Genomic DNA, 14,889 nt, shown 5'->3' with positions numbered 1-14,889 from the left:
CTTCTGGCAACGTCAGAGTCCATAGGCGGCGGTATCACTTAACATCAGGTGAGCCTGCCCATTTGACTCCTGTAACGAAAAAAACCTTCTTGCTAAAATGATTGCCTAAATCAAAAATTCTTGCGCTATTGATGACAAATTATACTCAATATAAACACTTTATTCTATAGGTCTCAAGAAGACTATAGTCTGTCAAAATAAGTTGACGTGTGGTCAGACATATTTATACTTCACATTTAAATTTATTTTATTATATTTAATATTTCATCAATATTATGTAATCATTCTTACTATCTAAGCTGGTGTGAAGCTAACTTAACGCTTACGGAACGCTAAAAACGAGTGGCACTTTTTGCAAACAAACCTAAAACCCGAGCTCAGGGATTTAAAATATTAGATGATAAGCGAGAACATTTTCGCATGAATGGAACTAGAGCTCACTTGCTCAAAGAAATTCTACCTGCAATTGACACAAATACCACGCCTAAATCGCGGCTCACTTAGGCTTTTGTCATACAGCGATTTGTGAGCGATATCACGATAAATTCCTAAACATTAATAGGCTATGTTTGGTCTTAAACCGGAACAGTATGATAATACTTTTCCGTTGATTGAGGCTATGATTGCTTGGTGCTATGTATCTATTAGTATTACTATTTGACCTACGTAGAAACGTAGGGAGTTGATTGAAATGGCAAAAAATACCGAGACGAACTTATTCAGTAACATCCTGTTCCGCCTATCGTAAATAATGTTATAAAATAAGCAATTATTCTTTGTACATATCTTATAACTTACAAAATGACTGAAGCCTAAGTATTGCTAAAAAATCGTCTTTAGGCGCAGCTCTGTCTGAACAGAGGGACCTTATCAGAGCTTACGCAGTTCACCAAAGAACTTCTGACCCAACTAAAAGACTCAAATAGCTCGAGATAACGAAGACATATATTATTGTATGCAAGATATTGTTAGTTAATTTTGCTTTTTATAAAGTAGTTTATTATCTTAATAAGTACTTTAGGAGTACAAATCAATTTGTTCGAATTTAACGGGAGAAGAAAATAATACAACGAAACATACAACAATGTCGTAATAATATAATTATTATTACGCCGCGAACTTTATAGACGTAATAGATTGAACAAACTCGGGTCTTTGTCAAAGGGAATACTGCTAATTTGATTTCGATGTTAGCTTACCACAGGAGTCTTGTGCGCGAGCGGTGTGTTCGTAAATGTGGTACATAGTTTGTACCTCATACCTTAGTCTTGGTATACGTATATATATGAATTAAGTTAGCTACCAGATTACTAGATTACCTACTTAGTTATATCACAAGTTTGGGTGCCTTGTATCATTTAAAAGTTACCTACAGTTACATGGCGTAGACACATTTCTTTCGTTTCATTTATGCATGATCAGATATATCACAAAAATAGAATTAATTAACAAAAAATTTACGCATGGCATGAGTGAATTAATTAATATCCACGGAATGATAATTCCCATATTCATGCTTCATCACGTGACCGTTTTATACAAACTAATTTGTCGTACTGGGGGGTCGAGCTTGTAACAAAGTGATTTTGTCTCAGGCCCCTGGAGTTTTGCCTTTAAAAAGACAGTGGCACTAGATAGAGATTTGTAAATCTGTTTCGTTATCATTTGCCTTTTCTAATAGGCAAGTAGGGTATTAGAGCTCTGTGCCTTATAATAATGAAATCTTGGTAATACAAACGTCGTGATCTATATCAATCATTTTTCCTATTTGCGATTTGTATCGTATTTAGAATGTAATGATACGAAATTACATAAAGATAATGTTGTAAATTCACACGCAATCTTTTGTTTATTTCATAATATTCTACATATTATGTCACGAACCGTTAATTAGGTAGACAGTTATTATGACACTGGGTTCATAATGTTTACATATTCATAGTTAATTTATTTTGTATGAACAGTGGTTCGATTTAAATAGATGCTAAAAATATAAAATATTATTAGGGGTTCGCTATAGGATGATATTTAATCGGTCTATACGATGAGCTTTCGAAGGTTTTCTATACCGTAAATTATGCTAGTACGACGGTAAAATGTTAAAAAATTAAGAATTTAGGTTGTCGAAACAGTCAAACTATATTTAGCCTAACATATTATTTTGGCTGATACTGCAGTTAATCAAGCTTACTTTGGTAATGGTTTATTTAATGTTGAGGTTTTTCATTTAGCATCATTATTGCTAGCGAAATGACTAGTATTTACTTTTTATCATTAACATAAGGTGTTGTTATAAAATGTATAAAAATATTTTATTAATTTCACATTGCAGTTGAGAAAAAGGTTTTCTTTATTTGCACAACAATATTCTAGAAATTAATTCAAAATGGAATTCATAGAATTTATATGTATAAACGGATCCTCGGCGAGTGGTTTTACCTCACGTAAGTATAATAAGTGAAATTGCAGGCCTATTGTACAGAATACGAATTAATTAGGAGAGTGGCTTCGCATTTCATTATTATTTACCCGTGGACTAAATAAAACATGTTAAAAATAAATATCGCTTGATTTAAAAAGCTTTTATTTCAATGAATATTGTTTGACTAATATTATAGTATATATATAATATTATGGTATATAGTTTCAACATGGTATACATAAAAACATACAACTAACAAATCGAAAAAAGAACGTACATACAATTATTTTAATTTGGAATGAAATTAAAAAACATCAAGATATTTTTTGTGTGTGTTATTGATTACAAGAAAAACCTTGGCTGGAATAGATAATTAAGGATAATTTAAATTCACTAAATGATCTGTGAGTTGTCACCACACCCAAATCAATATTAAAGGGTTAAAAACCGTTTGCTAACGAGTTTTATAACGACGCGATTACGAAACTTATAAAATGAATCGTGATTTGAGAGTCATTAGCAAACATTTGTCATTTCCAAACTTCGCATGACGTTTATCGTTTTACAATTGATGATAGATTGATACGCGTAATCAAATGTCCCATGGCAATTATTAGACTGCTTGAATTAGTACTCTTTGGTTCCGTTTGTCGTTATAATAATATGTAGTCGTTGATTTGAAGACTTTGACTAATATGAATAAAAACGCTTATGAAACTACTTTAACACGTTTTCTTGGAATTAATATTATAATATATTGTAAAGCTAAATCATGTTTATAAAGACGTACATTAGTCAAAGAAAATAGCTCTCTAAAGAGAAGCACGTTAAAATCGCTTAGTAAAAAATTAATTTATTCATGATAAAATATAACATACGTAAACAACATACAATAATAGTTGCAATATCGTTTGTACTATACGAATAGAGGACCCTATAGCTTTTATGTGAATTATCATACATACGTACTGCAAGTACCCGAATAACATTTTTTGTCTTTTTGAAGCTTTGAAAAATGTTGCATTATGTAACCTATAAGTTCTTGAATATTTTGCGGTTATTGTGAAGGTGAATTGTGAGTACTAAATTAGGATTTTCGTTTTAGTATGATTTGGTCCTGAGACCGTCACCTAGTGATGACGTGGTGATTTATTATAATAAATTAGCCTAAAATAAAGGTACCCTTAATCAAAATACAGGTACCAAATCTGCTTCCGCGTTGTTGCCTAGTCAAAACCGTGAAATGAGATTTTTTTCTGGTAGTCTGGTATAATAATCTTTCAAGCAGTTACACTAGCACACAGTTTTTAGATGTCCAAAAGAAACCATGTAAGATTTAGAATTTACAATATTAATACAATTATTTTGAATTAATTAATACTCGCATGAATTATACAGTATTATCTGTCAAGTGTGTTTCTAAGTAGTTTAACTTAATTAAGTAACGAAATTATTACTGGTGAATGTCTATATTTGTAGGGTAATACTAATATGTTTCAATAGGGGATTTATTAACCATTTCATAACCAATGTCAATGGTCATACGTCTCTGAACTGTGACTTTTATCAAAGTTTCATGGAAAAAACAATGATATGGCAGCTGATTACACTAGAATTCAATTCGATTGACATTTGGAAATATAAAAGAATGCAGTACGCATTTTTACATATGTTTCATTTATCATTTTTTGCTATAGGTAATCAGCCTATTCCTGACGTGGGTCGTCCACTTTTGTGGGCCGACATGGGAATTTCTCCACATTTTTTACCATACAAGCAATTAGCGCACAGAATGAAAGTAAGCATCTACCAGGGTTGCTAGGCACGTGACGGAGTTAATCTGTCTTACAATGTACAAACACGGCTGATATTTGGGATGTAATATATATACTTAAGAGCAAAAAACAGCTCACACAAACTAAAAATGGTAAGCATTTCGTAAAGGTTCTTATGCACGACGATTTTTCAAGCTTTCAACCTAACTTATCTTCTTTGAATGATATTTTTTCTTTTATACGTCGAAGTTTCTGAGAAGGGATTATCAGTCAAATTTATCAGGATGTAGGATAAATTTATTTTCAGGAGGCTACAAAGTACTTTATCATATACTATTAAAATTTAGCAGATGGTTTTTATAAATTATAGTTTATAATACTTACATCCAGTCACAAACAACGGAAAACATTATAATATGCCAAATATTAACTAGTGTACAAGATGACATTTTTAACATGTTAAATATTTTAATTTTATTACTAGCTTTTGCTATATATATTATTTCCAGGAAACTCTTTTTTGGTTCAATTAAAATAACCTACAAATAGGAGTTGATTATAGAGGGGTGACAATTAAAGTTTGGTTTGTAGGTTATTATTTCATACAACAATAAATAAGTATTACAAATAAGGAAATTACTATTAATAGTAGATGTTGAAATTAGCGCAAAATATCGGCAACATGTACAATGTACAATGATTATCTAAATAATTGTAACAATTAATACAACTCATTTAAAAGGAAATTTAATTATTACTAAATGTTGAATATTACTGAACTGTTCCCAAAGTTGGAATCCATAAGATTGAAATCTGGTCATCTCGATAAGACTTATAGTAGCTGGAACTACATGCTTGGAGCTGAATTTTTCCTGTATCACAATAGTCGAATGTTATCTAAATGCTAAACTATCACATAGATACAGATCAAACTGACAATCGCTTTGTTTGTAGTCTTGCTAGAAAATCTAATAGAGCTTCTGTTTTAGTAGTAATTAGTAGTTTTAAACAAATTAAAATTCAATTACATAAAGTAACAACTTAATCATCAAAACTCAAACTTGATTATGACATATCTATAAAAAAACTTTTCAGTTCGTATACCCCCCCGTGGTTCCTCTGATCGATCATCATTTAAGTGTACTAAACTCCGAATACGCCTAAGACATTTATTGGAACGTAATTAATAGAACATACAGTGATTCATATTTACCAATAATACATTCTAAAAGGTTATTTCCTTAAAGAAAAATCATCCAGCTGGAGGCAATTTATCAGTCTTGAAATTTCGGGGTAACTAACTAGACCATTATTTACCTTTTTCGCGGAAATCCTGGTATCCTTACGTTTTATCTTGCTCTTGAAGGGTTTCTGAACGATTATAAGACACATACCTGTATCATACATGTGCTAAGATTTATATGAAAAAAAAGTCATAGATGAACAGTAAGTTAATTTAGGTTTCATAATTTAAACTTATGTTTTTCTAACTTATAATTCAGTAAGTCAAACTTTTACAAAATTATATTTTAAATCTGTATAAATGTATCTATCAATTTGTGAAATCGTAATGGATTTACTCCGATATTTTAAACTTACCATAAATTCAATCCAAAAACAACGCGTTCAATCTGAACAGTATCTTACGGATCACATTTTTCGACAGCTCACAATATCGAGAAATAGATCTATATATGGGAAATTCAATTTCACGGTACAATGTGTTTTTTGTTTGAGCAATTGATATATTGAGATTAAAATATACAAATTCATAATGGCCTTATTTATTATGAATTTAAGATTATAAATACGTCTAAGTGTCTCATCGTTGAGGTAAGAAATATATTTCGCCACGGGGCATGGCATTGTCCTAATGAAATTAGCCTCAACTAGGCTTAGCGATCATTTGTCTTGCTTAACGACCTCTTCTTGAAAGAGTCTGATAAGCTCGGTAAAACACAGTAAAATTCAAAAGCTTTTCGTGTCAAGTTTGTCTTATCTAGTTTTGTTATTAGTTTATATTTGCTGCTTTGAATCATGAACTCGAAACAAAAAGACAGGCTAGACAAAAACCTTTTAGGATAAATATCCTATTGGCTTATCATTCAACAATCTCCACAAAACAGAAAATTACTAGTTTACATATAGTGATAGTCATTATTGTTTAATCCGTTTAAATAATAAGTCAAAATTTACGTTCAAATACTTTTTGTAATAGATTGTATCGTTATAACGCACTTAGTTTTTATACCTATATATCTATCTACTTTGTCTATGCCTGAATTGACATTCAACACCTCGGTGCTTGCTGCGAATCACGCTACACCAGGTGCAATTATTTACATAATTTTTTGTAAAATTATAGTAATGAAATGTGTTTCTTTAAGTAATGCCATTAAAGTTAAAGAAATGTAGGTTTAGTTGGTTCATGGCAAATTTCATAATGTTTACGTATAATACTTCAAATATGAAGATCTTGATGATTAAAAGTTAAGCCATGTACCACAATAAAATAATGATCAATTGACATATTTAAATCAACCCAAAAACCAGGGCTTAGAGGATTAGGATGGGCTATTTCTTTAAATAAACAATGATTATGGAAATTATTCAGGAAACATTCTAATTTCATTAAAATCTTCGAGTAGATTTCCTCTCAAAGTTACCGCGGCAAAGTCAAAGTTTTATGACGTTACGACGAACACTGGTTTTCCATTAAATACTTTGAAAGAAAAATACATTTTATTTGAAATTATATTTTTGGCCCAGAATGTCGTTACAATTTTATATATATATATATATATATATATATATATATTTCATAATATTAAAATTGTTGTTTGTTGATTACATTAACGGAGTATACGTTTATTAGCCGAATGAAAAGAACCGAAATATCGACGTAAACAAAAATCCGATTAAACGCTTTAATTTATTCATTTGAAAAGTGGATTCCTATAATTGGTTTATTTTCCTATGATTAATTACAAATATAAGATAAAAAATACAACGTTTTAAATATTGTTTTGACCATCGTATTTATCATTTACTGCCAGATTTTTCCGTTTTTTTACACAAAAAAGGAAAACATTAACTAGCCAACAAGAATAATATTTAGGGTTAATCTGCACTTTGAAGCGGGAACGATAAAAGCTGTATGTTCATTATGATAATTAGAATTGCTTCAAGAAGTCGTATAAGGCCGCTATCAGACGCTCATTGTCTGTTTATTTTCTTAATGGTCTGTTTATTGCTGTTTTAGAGTTCATTTAGCTGTGTATTTTTAACAATATCCAACCAATTTAAGTTCATGAATTTGTAGAATTGTAATTACCTGCTTGGCAAGAACTTATTTGCTTTAATGAGGCAGCTGGAAAAATAGTGAGTTTTGGCGAATATAGATTTAACGAATCTGTTTTTCAAGTTTTATATGAGTTTAATTTGATACTAGCGGACTGGTCATTATCTTTTGAAAATATTTTGGAGACGGTTATGTAACTCAGACATACAAAAATACCAATGTATCTCACAGTAATATTATTAGAGTATGTTTGAGTCTCAATCATTAAATTACAATTTTATCCGCTTATAAGCCGATAATTTTGCTGGTAATCAGGAGTGTAATTGAAGATTAGTTAATCGCGAATCAGTTATATTATATTTTATTCTATCTTTGCTTTCTTTGCATATTCTAATTTCCATTTAGGCCTTAGCGAGTTTGAGCTTTAGTGTTCTTAATATCGTTATTAATATATTGCTTGCCAATGGTTTTTGGAACATTGCAGTTGGTACACGTATAACCACGTTTTTACGGACAGTGTCATTATTGTTTATGTTATGTTATTCTTAATTGTATCATGACATAAATTAAGGTGGTTTATTATCTGGAAATAGCCAAAAAATACCAATAAAACTTCACGGATAACAAAATACGAAAACAACGAGCGAACAGCAAGTTATTATGCATGATCGCTCTTTGCCGACCGATATGGGGCGATTTTGTTTGGGTGAAAATATTTTTATCTGACCGAGTAATCGTTATCATTAATCTACGATACCGCTGCCTAGCAGTTTAAGGGATTGCACCGGACGTTTTTGTTATCTATTCCATCTCCATCATCCGCTATTGGAGTCATGGTACGCAGCACATAGTTATTTGTACTATCTTTGGAACCATTGATTAATTTCGTTGCTGTTATGTTTCTGCATGTTAAGTCAGAGATTTATTTTCTTTCCCAATCGAATCGCCTTTTAGTAATTTATTTACATCAAGAACATAACCACAAAAAGCAGGTAATAATAAAAAGTAGCTAGAGTATGCAAAGTGGAAACGGTTTTACGTACTCCCCGGAGCATTAGGAGATCCAGGTTATGTGAATCTAAACCCATTTCAGGTAAATCTTTACCTGAGAGAGCTGGTCATCCAACCCCTAAAACCATCTCGAGTGTACTGAACTGCTGTACGAAGGGGCGATAATCTATTCTCGCTTTCCATTCAAGCGTAGACATCAGCTCAATCAAGCTGGACTTACTTAGAGTAAACTAATTAGCTACCTGCCCAATCATTTTAGAAAACTATTAACTCTCATAAATAGCTACTACTATAAAAAGAAAAATAAAAGATAAAATTAACAAAAGCGATACGAAATACTATCCTTAACATAATAAAACAATATTTTATAAAAGCAAATATTGTATGAAAGTTATGAAAGGGGATCCTTTGAGGACTTTCATATAATGTTTAGTAACGAAAATGTCCATAAGGAACCGATCGCCCCAATTCGAAGAATTAATAACCCAGAGATTATATAAAAACATTACTCATTGGTACCAAAGGAATATTTTTCAGAAAACATGTATTATTAAATTCTTCTTGGTTAGACCCTGAATTATAAGTAAATGTTATATGGAATTTGTTTGTGTATTATATATTATATAAAAATTAATCAAAAACATAATTTTATACTTTTAATTTTTACTCCATTAGTAAGTTTGAAATTGCAATGAATTTCCACAATCTGCATACGTTAAATAAATCAAAATTTTATTTCATTTTTCGCCAGAGATAAAGTGGCATAATATTTTAAAAGTTTAAATATGAGTAGCGAAACGTTGAAGCATGCGGTGACCGCAAATAGCAATAAAAAGTTGGATTGTGCAAGAATACGGAAAATATTTTCATAGAATCCTTTTTTAGTTTTAATACGTATTAAACTTATATGAAATCTCACTTATGTCAAAGCCAAGAAAATAATTAATAAAATATATGTATTGTGTACAAAAAAACAGTAGAGCGATTGTTAAGCTAATATCCCAGTTCCAGTGAAAGCATAAGAAAACATTACCAAGCTACTAAACACTATTTCAGTCACACTGCAAATGGATTGCTATGTCATTAAGAGAAGCGCACTTATGATATACCGCGAAAACTCTTTATAAGGACACTGATGGGACTGTGCATTTTATGGCGTTATGGAGACTTGTCGTTAAATGGAGAGAAGAAAAATTTATAGATAATCAATGACGCCAACTGCATGACAGTTGCAAGACAGTCAACAATAGTCTACACGTGCAAGCAATCCCAAATTGTAAACAATATAACGAATTTCTTAGAAAGTTCGTATGCATGATGCTGACAGTCAAGTTTATTGCGGGCTAGGAAAATAAAGTGACAAAAGAACGCACAGTTGCGCAGTTATTGCTAATTTTAGCAACTTTAAAAGTACTTTACTACTTAATTGTTGTCGTTTTTGAGAGTGGGTGTAATGCTAGTCGCATGAAGAATGTATTGTATGGAAGACAAGCTCAACAAACTGAAATCAATTGATTTCGACGCTTTAGAGAGTTCGTCGTTAAATCGAAGGACGTTACTTGATGTTTACATGGTATTTATTCCATCTTTTGCACCTCGATGCCTGGTGTTCCATGACACAGCGCTCTTTAAGGCACTGTCTCCGCACCCCATCTCTTTGTGGAGGAGCCAGCTACCAGTTTCCGAACCGATACGTCTTAGGGGGAAGAATCATCTAGAAAAGAGTGCCCAATTCCATTAAAGGAATTAATTTAATCACACTCGCTAGCCCCTGAAGTTGCAGGTGTCACTTTGAATAAAGTTTGCCTGCTCGTTGGCCTGCTATTCCATAATACATATATTTGTATACAATTATGCTTGTAAAGTACAATTACAATTACATATTTATATAAGGTTGTATATGAGATATGTAATACAAAAGAGAATGTTCGAAAAGTTGTAATTTGTAAGAATATTCCTATTATGTTGAAGTCGGAATTCAATGTGATACTTTAGGTTTTAATATTTTATTTAAATTTGAAGAATTGTTTTCACGTCCCCAGACATCAGTCAATATGCATAAAACCTTATTAATTTTGCGTAAATACAATATGTACATTCATGCCCGTTAAAATAACAACAAGTTTATTCTAAATTTGAATCAAAATTTACATCGCCATTTTATCATTGATTTACTTCAGAAAAATACACAAATAGATTCAATATTATAAGTTTGTTTATTTAAAACCCTTTTACATAATTTCATTTACCCGGCTTACTTAAACCATGATTACGTAAAAATATTGTAATTTTTTTTATTTATGGGTACGCTTTTAGAATTTAAATTGGAATAGTAGCGAATTATAACGCATACTAATACATACTATGCGTTATGTTATACAGTGGTGCTGCAACCCTTTATGGAATTTGGCCTCCTCCACAATAGTACTCCACTCCACTCGGTACTTCACGACTTTCTTCCAGTTCATAAAATCTCCCATCACTTTTAAATCCTCTTTAATGCAATCTTGGAGTTTTCTCTTGTGGTGTCCACTGAATCATGGTTTTCAATGTTGTAGTCATTCGCTCCAAGTGGACTTTGTGTTTCGCAGAATTGGACTATTTGACTGTACCCTCATCGTTTATACGTTCATCTATTTCATGATTCATCAAGAGTCGACATTTCCAATCGTTTTTCTTGACGGGCCCAAATATCCTTCTCAAGAGTTTTCTATGAAATGTAGTCATACCTCTGCGTTAGCGTGCACGTCTCACAGGAATAAGTACTCGTAATTACGGGCCTGTACTGTCTTCAGTGCGGTAAATAGTTACATTTGACGTAACGCTTAGAAGTCACAACCCATGACCATGTTGCTGGCATAAAAGCATTTATTTCCAGACATTATCCCCGTCTTTTCAGTCTTGTCATAAACTGTTAGCAGCGACTTCAAAAACTTGAAATTCTGCACATTATTTTCAGTACTTATATTGCGTCTTGGCTCCAGTTGTCAGTTAAGTTATAATTCATGTATTTACACATATTAGGTCCTTACATATGAAATTGGCGTTTTGTATGGGAGGAACAAAAAGTCGAATATTTTTAAATATAATATATTTAATTAATCAACGTATGAACCATTGCTTTCTATGCACTTTTGCGATCTCATAGGTAGTTCATTGATCCCTTTACTAAAAAAAGCAGTCGGACGGGAATCAAGAATCAATCTGTGAAGGCGATTTGGACTGCCCAATCAGAGTTAATTTTTTTCCCTTGCAAGAAGTTGTCCAAATTTCGAAAAAAATGGTAATCTGTTGGAGCAAGGTCCGGGGAGTACGGAGGATGTCTTAGACATTCCAATTAAAGCTCTTCTAATTTGGTAGCCGTCTGTTGTGCAGTGTGTGGTCTAGCGTTGTCGTGAAGTAGCAGTAGCGTGGAGCGATTGACCAGCCTAGGTTGTTTAGCCGCTAGCTTTTCCATCATGGTTTGCACTTGCTGACAATAGACATCAGCCGTAATAGTCTGGCCAGATTTGAGAAAACTGTAATGAACAATACCGGCACTAGTCCACCAAACGCTTACAAGTAACTTTTTTGGGTTAATTTTCGCTTGGGGTAGGATATGGCTGGCTGGTCAGGATCCAACCATTGCGCTGAGCGCTTCCGATTATCGTAAAGAATCCATTTTTCATCACAGGTAATGATTCGGTTTAAAATACCTTCATTATTGTGCCGGTTCAGTAATGTAACGCAGCAGTCGACGCGCGTTTGCCGGTGTGCTTCAGTCAATTCGTAAGGTACCCACCTTTCAAGCTTTTTAATCTTCCCAATTTGCTTCAAGTGAAATAAAACAGTTTTATCACTAACACCGCAGCCTGCAGCTAACTGGGACGTGGTTTGCGATGGATCCGCTTCCACAATAGTCTTCAATACTTCATTATCAACTTGGGTCTCAGGCCGTCCACGGGGCTAGTTCTGCAGGTCGAAATTTCCAGATCGAAAACGTTGGAACCAAAAACGAACTGTGTTTTCTTTTGCAACATGACCGCCATACACATTCTTCACCCTTCGAGTCGTTTCCGCAGCACTAGTGCCACCGCGGAACTCGTACTCGTAAATAATGCGATTCTTTAAGTTTTCCATTTTGTAAAATGAATGACGCAAACAGAAAAATCAGAAGAAAAAAAACAAATGAATGACGGTCATCGAAGCACAAATACATGAGTAAATAAATAGCTGTACAAATTTTAATTTGAAATTCATAACCAAAGAGGAGGTATTTGAGGTCAAAGTGGCCAATACGACAAGACGCCAATTTCATATGTAAGGATGGCCTAATTTGCCAAAAAATATCCTACATTATTATGTATTCGAAGATTCCTTTATTATAAATAGCGATGAAGGAATTCTGATAAATAAGTTCTTTCTGTCTGAATTTATTACACATATTTAGAAACATTAGTTAGGATATTTACTTTACTGTAATTACGGTCTTATGTATGACTGCAATAAGAAATATTCCGTCCACGCGAGTGTGGCCAAAAAATAATCAAAAACGCTAAGTTGTTTGCTATTTTACGCTTTGCTTCTTGACTGCAGCGACATGCATTATGTATGTGTGGTCGAGTAATGTAAGGAGTGCAATTTAACGCGACTCGGCAGATAGGTGCCTGCGAAGTTTAGAACTTCTTACAAACATTGGCGACGCGCCAGGCTAACTTATCTCGCCAATTTCTCCCAACACTTCTAACTAGTTTTTAGGGGCATTTCTCTGTCGAACCCGTGAAACCAATATACGAATTCGATATTTTATTTTTCAAGACGTTCATAGTAGTGTACCTACCCTAAGTACTTATGTTTTTTTGATGTTTTTTTGTTTGCCATATAATTTGACCTTAAACAACCTTGAACGACTTTATTTGAATTATGTTATTCATTATAAACAAAAGATTCTTATTAGATAAGATATTTAATAATGCTAAAGATTGTAAACACAATCAAATAATATTCAAACAAAATTTCTTTTTTTAAGGTTTAATTAATATGTATTAGTTTATTTTGGGGCAATTGTTTTGGGCCTATCATTCACTGAATAGATCCAAGGTCAGCGTTGAAATTTGTCAGTGTGGTATAGGCCAAATGATTTAATTCTAAACGTTTCATAAAGCACACGAAGATCAACGTAACGCCAGTACATAGTACAATAGTTCCTTTAATGGTACAGGGGAAAACGATCAGGCGGGTGCTAACCGCCGCCCATGGACACCTGCAACGATGGGAAATTTACCGGTGAGTCGCCGGCTCATATCTTAAAGATCTAGACTTAGTAATATGGGTTTGCAAATTCTTCTACTGGCAGCTGGTTCAAGTAAGAAGTGGTGCGTGGCAGAAAATGCTTTAAAAACGCTCTGTTGTTAAACACAACTTTAATCAGGATGGAATCCTAATAAGCTTAATGTCTGCACTCTGTTCGGTAAATTCGGTTATATTTTAATGTTTTGTAAGTTTTGTTTGAATACGATCTACACAAAGTGACGAAGGGTTCATGCACGGAGACTGATTTCATTCAACGATATTGTATTCTGTAGATTCCCTTTGTGATTTCGGCACTATCTATACTACAATGGTAAAGCTTTCCTGGATATGAGATATTTGCTATGATTGTTATAACAACCTTCAGCTTTATCAGATTTCAATAATATTTTTTTTACATGAATATAATTCTGTTTGGTTGGATGTGCTGTTGTTGGGGGCTTTTATTTGTTATAGGTAAAGACAAAATTATCTATGTAACAGCTTGATTTGTAGGTAGCTGAAAAGTATCTTATTAAAATACACATTTTCCTGTATTCAAATATTTTAAAGTAATCTGTTACGAGTTGTTTGAGTAACTAAATTCATTGCTATATAAATGAATTAAATTAATTTAATTATCAACAAGGTCAATGCCATTCTGCAACCAGTTTGAACCAAATGTAAATTTGGCTCCAGGCTTTACTATTGTCTGTGGTAGCCCTATTAGAATATTCCATACAACATAAATCTAATTTGTAGACGGAAATGTCAGGAGTTGGGGCGTTAGGTGGTATAGATTAACCGCCGTCCGAGTGGTTTACAGAGCTAACTGCCAATCTTCATTGATTGCTGTGGCACTAAGGAAGCGAAGATTAATGAGTGACGTACTATAACGAATCTAAAGAAATCAACTAAAGAATAGAAGTGCCAATTATTCTTATCTGAAGTTCTTGGCTGAACGCCTGCAGCATAAAAAGCAGAAATAGTTAAGCTTTACCCTTATATGTCAAAGTTTCACCAAGTAAATGTGAATAAAAACATGGCACATACGTTTTAGTAAAAGGAAATCGGGTTACATAGTGTTGTGGTGTGCGTAGACTAGATACTAT

This window comes from Pieris brassicae, chromosome 3, assembly GCF_905147105.1.
Source record: "Pieris brassicae chromosome 3, ilPieBrab1.1, whole genome shotgun sequence".
NCBI lineage: Eukaryota > Metazoa > Arthropoda > Insecta > Lepidoptera > Pieridae > Pieris > Pieris brassicae.
Note: the sequence above shows the minus strand (reverse complement) of the source record.